Raw genomic sequence first — 12,425 nt, forward strand, 5'->3', positions numbered from 1 at the left:
GCACTCTCATAGGTCCCAATTGATGGATTACCTCGTCCACAGCCCTCACCAGTGTACCTGCCCAGGGTAGGAGACTGCATGATTTTACACATGGATTCTTTTCTTCCTTCTTTTACTTATTTGCTTATTCAACAAAAATGTCTGCACGTGTACTATGTGCCCACACGACTGGGTATTGCTGTGACTGTTCAGTGAATTGGGGCAGTATAGATACTGAAGGAAAACCCTTTTAGGAGAAAGGTAAATTTCAGTTATTTTTTTCTTATAGCAGGTCAACATCTCACACTTTTGTTTGTATAGGATACTGTGGCTTGCAAGTATCCTTACCAACAAGCCTGTGAAGGAGGTGAGGGCAGGGGTATACTTAGGAAGCAAAGTAGCGAATGCAGCATCTGAGATGCGGTGGGCCACCTCATCTAAAAGACAAAGCACTATTTCTTCCTCAGATGCAAATTGACATTTATTAAAACTTATGTCAAAAACCTTCCATCTCGGGCTTCCCTGATGGTGCAGTGGTTGGAAGTTCGCCTGCCGATGCAGGGGACATGGGTTCGTGCCCCGGTCCAAGAGGATCCCACATGCCGTGGAGCGGCTGGGCCCGTGAGCCATGGCCGCTGAGCCTGCGCGTCCAGAGCCTGTGCTCCGCAACGGGAGAGGCCACAACAGTGAGAGGACCGTGTACCGCAAAAAAAAAAAAAAAAAAAAAAAACCTTCCATCTCGCCAGCCTCCCTCCAGGGACTTCCACCTGTGGAAAAGTCTATTCTCTGGGCACACATCTGAGCTTTCCTGCTTCCTGGCCCATGAACTCCTCATCCATCAAAGGCCATTCTGCATCCCTCTATGGGGTTGTAAGAAGCTGCACTGTGGTCCACAAGGCTCCAAATGCTCAGCTGCCCCCAACTCTCTTTTCCTCTCTGATGGTCTCCTGTTGCCGCTGCAGGCTCTACCCAGCCTCTCTGGCTTCCTTGCTGTTTCTTGAATACGTGGACTCAGTCTTGCCTTGGGGCCTTTGCTCAAAAGCACTGCCTTCAGAAAGTGGCACGGCCAACTCCCTCATCTCCTACCTGCCTTTATTCAAATGTCATCATCTCAGTGACCACGCTATGGAAAACTGTAGCCCCGGTGCTGTAATCTTGCTGTTCCTCCTCCACTTTTCCCTTTTTCTGTAGGACTTCCTCCTTCTAACATGTTACATGATTTACTTTTGTCTTTTGTTTACTATCTCACCCCCTGACACACAACAGACTGTAAGATCCAGGAGAACAGGGATTTGGGTCTGTTGTACATTGAATATCCCAGTACCTGGAAGAGAGCTCAGTAGGGACTCAGTAAATATTTGTTGAATTACTGTATGATACCTCTTCTGATATCTCAGGAGCTTTATTTAGTGCCTTCCTCCTCTGTGTTTTTAATGCTGTGTGTGTCTGTCTGTCTGTCTTAAATTTTCTTTTCAATCTTGCTAACTAGCTCTAGGCTGGGAGCTCTGGAAGCAGAATTAAATATCTCAGCTTATTTAAAAATCCTGATCCATGGGGGAGTGTAAGGAAAGAAAACCAGTGTTGAGGGTCTACTGCGTGCAGTACTCCCACTGCACTCTCTTTAACCTTCCTAATGAATCTTTTCAATTAGTTGCCATGATCCCTATTTTCCAGATGAGGAAACTGATGCCAAGGAAGGTTGAATTTCTTACCCAAGAAGAGGCAATAGCAGGACCAAAACCCAGATCAGTCTGAATCTAGAGCTGCATTCCCAGGCTGAGAGGTGGAGGCACCTCAGAGAGGGCAAGCTCAGCCCGTGGGCAGAATGCAGACAAGCCCGCCTGATTTCCGTGGACCCACAGGCTGGCCTCTGTGCCCACTTTCGCTACAGCATGCATCTTTGGGAAGCAAGTCTTGGCATCTGAGGACTTGCTTCCATCCACCCCATCTCTCTGCCAGGGTCCCTGCTTGCATTCCTGCGGGCAGTGTAGGCAATGTAGACCGTGGCATCAGGGACCGGTCTGGAAAGGGCCGTGCCCAGGGTCACACTCAGAGGGAGCCCTGGCCTGCCCATCGGCCCAGAGTGAGCTGCGCCGCCTGGCTGAACCCAGAGTTTCTTTGTTAGCCTTGAGTCTCCACAGTCCCCGGCCCTGCCTCCCCTTAACCCGCCCTCCTCTCTGTAACCCCAGAGCCCCAACTCCCCGTCCTCTCTTCCCTCTGGGCCCCGGGCCAAGCTTCCACCGACTTCCCTCTGCCAGCCTGTGAAGGTCCCTTTGTGCGCAGCCCTGACGCGAGGTCCTTCCTGGGGAGGTGTAATTTTAATATATGAAGGGTAGTCATTTCATTTCATAAAGATAGCTTATTTGGAGGGGCCAACAGCAGCCCGGGAGAGATCGCACTTGACAGATGCAGGGACGGCCTGCGGTTTGGGGCCGGAGATCAGGACGTGCAGCCTAGTGCTGGGCACTGTGCCCCGAACGCCATCGCTGGAATGAGTCCTGCCGCCTGGGGCCGAGGCACCAGGTAACGTCTCTCCCTCCACTGGTGTGGCAAGGCCCAGTGATGGGGAATATGGGCAGGCCCTGGAGAAAGGCAAACACAGTACAAGGGGGCAGGGCTGGAAAGTGTGGGGGAGCACGGGTTCTTCTCCAGCTCCATCCTTGCCTTCTCCCCAGCTGTGGGACCTGTGGAAGTCTCTGCCCTCTGGGTCCCCATCAGCAGAGAGGATCACCCAAGGGCTTTCTGACACTGTCATTGCAAGAGACTTTTACTCCAGCCTCCTCAGAGGGGAATTGTGAAAATAAATGAGGAGAGAACTCCATCTCCTGCCAGCTTGAGCCCTGCAGGCAAGCCAGGGTGATGGCTGGGGTGACAAAGTCTGGAGAAGGTCGGTTCCAGGACAGGTCTGGTTTGCTGCCGAGCAAAACACCTGGGCCTTGGGGGAGCGAGACATGGAGACAGCCTTACCAGCTCCTCTCGTCAAGGAGCCTTTCTCTAACAGTGGCCGAGGGGCCAGTGGGGTCCAGGGCCGGGCAGTCCCAGGGCATCCGCTGCCAGGCAGCAAGGTTGTTGAACTTGGAAATGCATATGCTTCCCTCAGCTCGACAGAGCAACCCACAGCTCCCTGCAGCACTTGCATGGAGTGGCGGGGTACAGGTGGGGCTTTATGGTAAGTCCAGTAAGAAGCAGGTGTTGGGCTAGGCCTCCAGGCTGGAATGGGGTGAGTGGACTACACGAGGCCATCCGCTCTCCTGGGCACATCCTCTGTGTCCAGGCGCAGGGCTCAAGCTGTGATGAGAATTATCCATTGAAACTCATGTCTCCCTCTCTTGGGAATTCCCTGGAGAGTGTCAGATCACCAACCGTGGGATGGGGCAGGGACTACAGGAGCTGATTTTGTCTGAGGGCTCTCTGAGTATCTTGTCAGCCTCTTTAAGGTGCAGTTTTAGATGCCTCCTAAGACAGGAAGCACCTGAACTAGACCAGGCTGCTGGATGATCAGGCAGGAGGTCAGGAGCCTCATTCCTATACTTCCATGGGCCCAGCCCTTTGCCCTGAGGTCTTCCTACCTGGTGTTCTGCTTCTTTGTGGTCATGTCTGGTCATCACCCTGAGCTTAAGAGTCTCATGTGAACCGTGTCTGTGCCCTTAGCACATGTCAAAGGGTATGGTCAAGGCAATGCCCCCAGTTCTTTGCTGAATGAGTGACACGCTGTGCTCACTTCCACATCCACATACCTTATTCCTGTCTTGTTCTTTCTCCTACTGGCAAGGTTCTCCTTCACAACCGCAACTCTCACATACCGCTGCTGGGTTCAAATTGATACAACCACTTTGAAGAACTGGCAGGACCTACCAAAGGCGAGCTAAGTGTCCCCTTCCGCCTGGGATGTCCACTCCTCAGAACGAAAAACTTACATATATTCACCAAAAGATCATACAGGAATGTTGTTAACACCTCTGTTCTTAACAGCTAAAAACTACCCAAATGCCCATCGATAGTAGAGTAGATTCTCACAATGGATATGATATAGGAATGAGAGTAAATGAACCACAGTTACATGCAATAATATGAATAAATCACAAACAGAATATTGAGGCTTTTTCTTTAAAGAAGCTAAGTACAAAAGAATACACACTCTACAGTGACATTCATATAAAGTTTAAAAACAGGAAAAATTCATCAATGGCTTTAGAAGTTAGGATAGTGGTTATGCTTGGGGAAACTTGCTTTTGGTGGACTAATGTTTTGTTTCTTGATCTTTGTACTGGTTTAATGTCCTCATCCAGCTGTAACTTATGATTTCTGCCTATTTCTTATGTGTGTTCTATGTCAGTACAATGTTTGAAAAGTGATAGATTTAAGAGAGAAACCACAAATAATAAATACATGGCATCTGAGTCTGCCCTTACCCTGAAACTAGGCTGGGTTACCGACGTATGGTTGATTCCGTGGTCCCTGGCCTGCAGTCTTCCACGGTGGCTTTGTGTCACTGTATTCTGTAACTTGTGTAAGCTGTATGCGCCTTGAAGACAGTGGAGAAGCCCTGTCTTCACCCGTCGTACATTCTGACCTGATGTCCAACTGTTCCACCTACATTTCTTTGTTTGAGAGCTTTTTCTGCCACTAGAGTCTGCTTTGCTACATGCTGCTGCAGGCTGGAGGTGCCAGGGGAAGGGGCCCGCCAGGAATGCATTCACACAGTGACTGAGGGCGATTGGCGAGTGAGTACCCCCGCCCCCCTGGCCCCAAGAGTAAGATAACTTGGCAGCTCACGTTCTCCACGGGCTCCCGGAGTAGCCAGTGGGACTAAAGTGCTTCATAATGGACCCTCTATTGGCTCTTCCCTTCTGCTATCTCAATTCTTCACCTTTCTGCCAGCATTCCTGGTTTCATGTCCCATATTAATTCCTTGAGTCCTTCTCTCAGGGTCTGTTTTGGGGGAACTCAAAGTAAGGCAGACTAGACCTCCATCTATGCCATTCATGTTGTCTCCTCCTAGCAGGTACCAAGAAATATCTGTTGACCAACTAGAAAGACACACTTCTTTTTCTAATTCTCTACATCTTCCCTTCCCTTCCCTTCCCACATAAGCTCCTTCTGTGTGCCCACAGTGCTTCTTGTCTGCAGGGGCAGAATTGGTCACGCATCTCATGCAAAGCCAGCATGATACAGAACTTTAAATATTCCTAGTGCCAGATACCCCCCCATCCCTGCCCCAGAGCCTAATCCCTAAACGAGGAAGTGCCTACATCCCACAGGCACTGTGCTGTGTTGGTAGTGCCTCAGTGTCCCAGCATCTGTCCCCTGACAGAGGGAGCAGCCCCATTAGCCGCTCTTGTCAATTATGTCAGATGATCCGCTACAATAATAATAACCGCTAACACGCATAAGGCTCTTCATGGCTCAGGAAGAAGCCCTTCCCACTCCGTTCTCAATCTTTCCAGCAGCCCCAAGAGCCCACATTACAGTTGCTAAAATTCAGACTCAGAGATAAGATGTGACCAACCCAAGAACACACAGCTAGCAGACAGTAGGGCTGGATCTGGAACTGAGGTCTCTGTCCCCAGAGTCATTTTACTCAGTAATACACATCTGGTCCAATGACCTGTAAAGTGTGCACAAGGCTGTCACACTTGCAGCAGATATGGACAGGCAGTGTCACTGTTATCATCATTGTTTGTCAGCCCTCCATTCCTTGAGGCAGGAATTATCATTGTTCCCATTTTCCAGATGGGAACACTGAGGCCCAAAGAAGGAACGTGTCACACACAGTGGCTCACACTGAGGAAGTGGTGGAGCTGGAATTCAAACTCTAGACCCGGGAGTCCTGCCTTCCCTGCTGGAGACATGACAGAGACCCTTGTTGTCCTGCTCCTCTGAGGCCTCACCAGCCCCGGTAGTCTTGGACACCTGTCAGGTGCTCAGAAAGTACCTGTCGCTGGCCATTCCCTCTGGCCGGCGGTGTGGAAGCACTTGTCCTGTGTAAAGCCAGGAGCTGGGACGAGGAGGACAAGTTTTCTTAGGTATTTGAAAATTGTATATACAATCAACTGAATCAAATCATGAAGCAGAAATAATAAAGTCAATAACTTTATCCCCTCCTCTTGGTAACCCTGGGGAGATGAGACACGTCCACCAGCTGAGGAGCTGTCTGGCCAGACGCCCTTCCGCATGGGCTCCATGGGACCCTCCACCGCTGACCTCGCAGTGGCTCGTGCAAGGTGCCCAGAACCCCCAGCCCCTTTTATGTAGTTCCGCAGTGAACGTAAATCAATCCTCACCAGCTTACCTTTTCTCCCCTTCCTATTCCTCTGGGTGGCCTCATAAACTTTTAAAAGCTTTGCATGTCAGACTGCACTTCCCAGGGCCCTAAAGCTGGAGATGCGGCTCATACCTGCTGTTTCAGTGCACTGGCCTTCCAGGAGCCACCGAGATAGCCGCGTTCCCATCACGGCTTCTATTTCCTCCAGATTATGTGATATCTCCTCCAGCTGTTACCACCTCCTGGCCATTCATTCACACTGATAGATCCGGTGGTCATTTTTCAGCCTTTATCTTACGCAGCCTATCAGCACACCCTCCTTCCTGAAACACTTCCTTCTCTTACTTTCCAGAAAATCATCCTTAGCTCTCCTCCTTCCTCACCTTCTCATTGCTTTTGCTGCTTCCGCCTCCTCTCCCTGACCTCTGAATTTTGCTGGGTCCCAGGGCCCAATCCTCAACCCTCTTCTCTTCTATATCTGCATGTCCCTGTTCTCATGTCGGTACGGAGAAGGTCTACCTTTATATCTTCAGCCTGAATTCTCCCTTCATCTGTACTCCCCGGACTCAAATGTCCAGCTATCTGATTAAATCTCCACTTGGATGGCAAACACACATCTCAGACTTAACAGCTTTAAAACCAAACAGTGTATTCTCCGTCACTACATTCCGGGCCTGATTCTCATCCAGGCTTCTCAGCTTAGCAGGGGGCAACTCCATTCTGCCAGGTGTTCAGGCCGAAAGTCTTAGAGTCATGCTTGAATGCTCCCTTTCTTTCACAGCCTGCATCCGATCAATTGGCAGATTCTGCTGTCTGCATGTTCTAAATATGTCTGGGATCCCACTGCTTCCCACCGCCTCTCTGTCCTAGACCCACAGCCAAACCACCAAGCCCAGTTGCACGTGATAAGTAGCGTCCTAACTGGTCCCCTCCTGTCGCCCTTCTCCCACCCCAGAGTCTACACTTCACACAGCAGCTGGAACAATCCTTCGAAAAATTAAGTCTGATAAATTCACACTTCTTTGTTCCAGATTCTCCGCTGGCTCCCAATTTTACTCCAAGTAAAAACTCCAAATCCTTAGTGTGGCCTGAAAGCTTCTGCCTAATCTGGCCCCAGCTACCCCAATGACCTTATCTCCAACCCTCCTCACTCCAGCCACACTGGTCCCTGCTCTTCCTTGAACACACAAAGCATATTCCTACCTTAGGACCTTTGCACTTGTCATGGCCTCTTCCCTGAGCCCTTTCTCCCCAGGTAGTCATATGTCTTATACCCCACCCAAGCCTCTGCTCAAATTGTCACACCCTCAGAGAAGCCCTCCCTACCTACATAGCAGCCCCCATTACTTTCCATCTCTACACCCTGCTTTATTGCTCATAGCACCTTTTACCACCTGACATATACATGTATGTGTGTTTATCACCTGTTCCACCACTAAATTGTAAGCTGCATGAGAGCTGGGACTTGGTTTTGCTCATTGCTCTGTGACCAGTGCCCCAGCATGGTCCCTGGCACCTTTTTCCAGCTAATACTCTTACAGCATCACCATGTGCACTAAGCACTATTCTGAATACTTTACTTGTAAAAATAACTCATTTAGTCCTCACAACAATCCTGTGGACCAGGTACTCTTATTATCTGCATTTTGCAGTTGAAGAAACTGAGGCAGAGATTAAGAGGCTTGCCCAAGGTCATACAAAGCCAGGATTGGGATCCAGCAATGGCTCTTAACCACTAAACCCTATGCCTCTTCACAGTAGCTGCTCCAAAAATATCTGTTGGATGAAAGAAATCCAGCCACCGAGTGTCTGCTGTGTACCAGACTCTAAGAATACCAAGGACAGCCTTGTAAGCATCCCTAATGCAGCAGCCCACTTCCCGGACCTAAGTGCACCGAGATTCCTCACTAGACAGTGGTCTGTTTAAAGCTGCCTACACCCACCTTGTTCTTCTCCAGGGACCATGGTGGGGCCCCAGTGAATAATTATTAAATGAATCCATGGGTGGAGAAGAGAACATGTAAATTCGCTTGGGGGATTCTCAAAGCTTCCTAGAGGAGGTCCCTGTGGCTGAACATTTGAGGAGGCGTTTGGCAGACCAGAGATCTGGAGCAACAGACCCTTGGACCCGTGGGCCCACCTGTTGGCGCTCAGTCACCTGTGGGCACCTGGGCTCACCAGCAGTGGGAGCCTGAAGGAATGCTCTCTTACCACCCGGTCACACTGTAGAGCAGTGACCCTCAGCATGGGTCCCAGGGCCCCAGGCATCTCCCAGGAGAGCAGGCTGCCAGGGGCCTGGTAACAGAAAGGAAACCAGTGGGGCTTGAGCACTGTGACCACCTCTGCCAGCAGCCTGTTCCCGCAGCCACTCCTACTGGAACTGCCACCTCCATCACCTCCACCGGCCACAGCACACACACCCCCCCCACTGCTACTGACACTTCCTTCCAGGACTTTCATTGCTCCAGCCCTTGTTTATTACCCTCACTGCTGTTCTATCTGTCGCAACCACTGCTGCTGGTACCACCCCGACTTCTGATGCTGTAACCCAACTCCGGTACAATCACTTCTGCCACTCTACCCCCAGCTCCTAGTATTATTGTCACTACTATGCATCGTTATTGTTGTCTCTAACAGCTAACGCATGTAGGACACCGTGCAGTTCATAAAGAGTGACATCATGTTCACTCTGACAGTCACAGCAGGTTGGTGAGGTAGGCAGCGTGTCTTGTACTGATGAGGGAAAGGAGACTCAGACAGAGACGTCGGGCAACTCAGATAATGCCGTCCAGGTCATAAAAAAAAAACTCAGAGAGCAAAGCGAGCGAGTAACTGAATTCACGGAGGGCTTCCTCCAGATCAGATACTGTGCTAGGTATATTCACAAATTTTAACCCATCTAATCCACATGATGACTTTAAGATGAAATTATCGTCTCCCCTATTTCTAACACAGGGAAGCTTAGGCCCAGAGAGTGTAAAGGTCATGCCCGAGGTCGCCCAGCTGGTCAGAGGCAGGGCACTGCCTGGCTCCAGAGTCCATGCCTCAGGGCTCAGGGAAGGTGTGTTGATGCTGAATTGCCCTGGTCCAGGATTCCGGAGACCTTGATAGCAATCCTCCCACTGAATCCTTGGTCACCGATTCTCAGCAGCTGTGGACCTTTGACCTAGTAGCTCAGCCTCTTTGGGTCTTATTTTGACCGTCTCCTGATAACACCTGCCTTACCTTCTGCACTGTTTGTTATGAGAGAACTAACAGTAGACCAGGTCACCTTCAAGGTCCCATCTACCCGTGGCATTCTAAGATTCAGGTACCCGTGCTGATGTGACTTGAGTCACACACTCCCCATCCTTTATTCTCCCCAAAAGCTTGGGAGGTGAGAATATTGCCTGTTCCCAGTTAACAGATAAGGAAAACTGAGGCTTAGGGAAGTGACATGAAATGACCAAGGATACTCAGCTCCTGCGGGTGAGGGCTGGGGTCCAAACCAGGGCCCCTGGCTTCACATTCCAGGCAGCTCCCACCGATACCCCCATTCCAACACCAAAGAGTATCGTGGGTCTTGGGAGGATTACCATCACCCAATCAGTCGTCATCCTACAGTGGCCTCCTGGGTTCTCACTGTGTGCCAGGTGCTGTGTTAGGTCTGCATCTTCAGTGGTGAAGGACAGACATGGTCTCCACCTGGGAGAGGACACTGGTTAGTGGAAGACAGAGACATGACACAAACTCCTCCAGAGAATGAAATGGTATCAAGAGTGCTTAGCACAACCAGGAAGCTGCAGGGGGCTGCAGGGGTTACCACAGGAACCAAACCTGGGCCGACACTAACCACTGTGACCACAAACCCCACATTTCAGTGGCTTCACAGCCCCAGTGTAGGGATTCGCAGTGAGCAGAGGGAAAAGTCAGGGGACCCAGGTGGACAGAGGCTCTACTCTGGGCCGGGGACACCCAGGCAGCATTTGTGGGAAGGGAGGATAGGATGACACAGGGGAGGGTTTTAGGGCCAGGTCTGCAAGTGGCCCACGTTCCATTGGCCAGCGCCAGCCACGTGGCCCCGCCTACCTGCAGGGGAGGCTGGAATGGCAGTCTAGCTGGTGCCCAGCAGGGAGGGCATGATATGGTGGGCAGGTGGCCAGTTGGAGGCAGTCGAGTGCAACTTCCCTAAAGAAGTGACATTTCAGAGGCGTCCAGGGGACCAGGCTCAGCCTCTCTCCAGGCAGCACCCAGCCCAGGTGGGAGAGCAGCCTGAGTCCCCCTCTCCCCCCGGGGCCCCAGGGGGCACAGCGCCTGCGGACAAGAGCTGCACCTTCAAGCCCAAAGCCAGGGTTTCCCTCCTAGCAGAAAGGCCCCTCACTCTATTTTCAGCCTATCTGAGGGAATCCTGTGGGGCTGTCTCTGGAGAGAACCCAGATGATCCTCTCTGAGGGTTTTAAAGCTCCTTTGCCGCTAGAAGCTGCCTTTCAGACCCGTCAGGCTAAAGATTTTAACCTGAGATTTAAAAGGACCAGAGATCAAAAGCAGATGCTCCTGGAAGACACTTCAGCCTGCCTAGCCGTCTGGGGACACGGCTACGAAGGAGAAGACGATTCATCACGGACGATGCAAGCCCCTGTTCAATAATAAACAGATGTATTATGGGGAGAAAAGAAAGGGATGGGTGTCAGCCCCTTGATTCATTTGTCTCCCTCTCAAAATCACCTCCATCCCGGGCTCCGGAGGGCAGGCGCGGGCGCTTTGAAGCGGAGACATCATGTCAGGGAAATGGAAACATTTCACATTGTAAATCCTTGGGCTTGTCAGAGAAATCCTAATGAGAGAGGAAGCTGCCAGGGTGGGGTGGCGGGGAGCACCCTGGACTGGTTTGGGGGGAGGAGCCTAAAGGCAATTCTGGGAGACAGGAACCTGGCCCCCTCCCGCTCCAGACTGACCCTTTCTGTACCACTCTCCAGCGTCCATCTGCAGTAATAATATTTGGCACTTTGTGACCTTGGCAAGATTCACGTGCTTTGCTCAGGTTAAGGCTGTTTTATTGGCTTTATCACGTTATCACCCCGTGGGGCTTTCCCACCTTTCACTTAATGGTGAAGAATCTGAAAATATTTTGACAAGTCATAGATTTAGGTATGATTACCTCCCAAGACAGGATATCTCTAGTTCTCTATTTAGGGGAAACTGGGTCATGACTCCCAAACCCCACTCCACTCAAAGCTGCAGATAAAGCCTTTAGCCATAGTGAGTACACCCTCTCAGCCTCACAGACAGAGAGAGCTAGTAAAATGTTCAGGGTAAGATCTGGGGCCCTGGCTCAGTCCTGTGTATGGAATCTCAGTTCTGGCACTTACAGCTGTGTGACCTGGGGTAAGCCACTTAACCTTTCTGAGCCTCAGTTTCTGTGTTGCAAAATGGAAATAGTAGTAATAGGAACTGCTGCTCCCCCGTGATTGTCGGGAGGAGTGAGTTAATACATGCAATGTGCTTGACCTGTTCAGCAAAGAGTTCCTGTGATTCCAGACCTGCCTCCAAGGTAGGTCCACACTAAGGTACAGATTATTAGTCCACTTTACATTGGAAGAAACTGAAGCTTAGAGAGGGAAAGGCTTATCCACGTTCACATAGGGAGCTAGAAGCCAGCCCTCCTGAGCCCTCACTCCGTGCTTTCTTTACCCTACCCTACTTCCACCTCCATGTTCTCGAAACTTTGACCAGGTATGACGATGATGGTGTGGAGATGGAGAAGGCTGGAGACAAGAGGCAGGGGACCAGTTAGAAGCCCATTAGGGATGAAGGGAACTAGACCACGGCAGTGGCCTTGGGGATGTAGAGGAGAAAAATAACTTGGATAGCTCTTTAGAAGGTGATATCCCCACTAGACCAGTTCTGGCTAATCCACCATAGTTGGCCCCCAGCCCCTAGCACATGGCCTGACAGCGAGTAAGCAGATATTACATTTTTTCTCTTGTAATCATTGAAGGAATGGAGAAATGAGTGAATGGATGAATGAATGAATGATTAAAAGCAACAGAAGGAGGACTCACAGATGACTTCCAGGTGTCTGGCTTGGCATCTTCACTGAAATAGGGAGCACAAGAAAAAGAGCAAAATTCAGACAGTGATTTATAATAGAATCAGATAACTTTTAAACTTCCTTTGTGTGCAAGGTCCAGAGGCTATAAAT

General features: G+C 50.5%; 1 protein-coding gene across 1 annotated transcript in view; it reads left to right on the forward strand.

The window, feature by feature from the left end:
* TRABD2B (TraB domain containing 2B) overlaps positions 1–12,425 on the forward strand; it is a 216,105-nt gene that overhangs the window by 84,325 nt on the left and 119,355 nt on the right. The gene's annotated exons all lie outside the window — the stretch shown is intronic.

Source organism: Mesoplodon bidens (assembly GCF_964165515.1).
Source record: "Mesoplodon bidens genome assembly, chromosome: 2".
In the NCBI taxonomy this organism is placed as follows: domain Eukaryota; kingdom Metazoa; phylum Chordata; class Mammalia; order Artiodactyla; family Ziphiidae; genus Mesoplodon; species Mesoplodon bidens.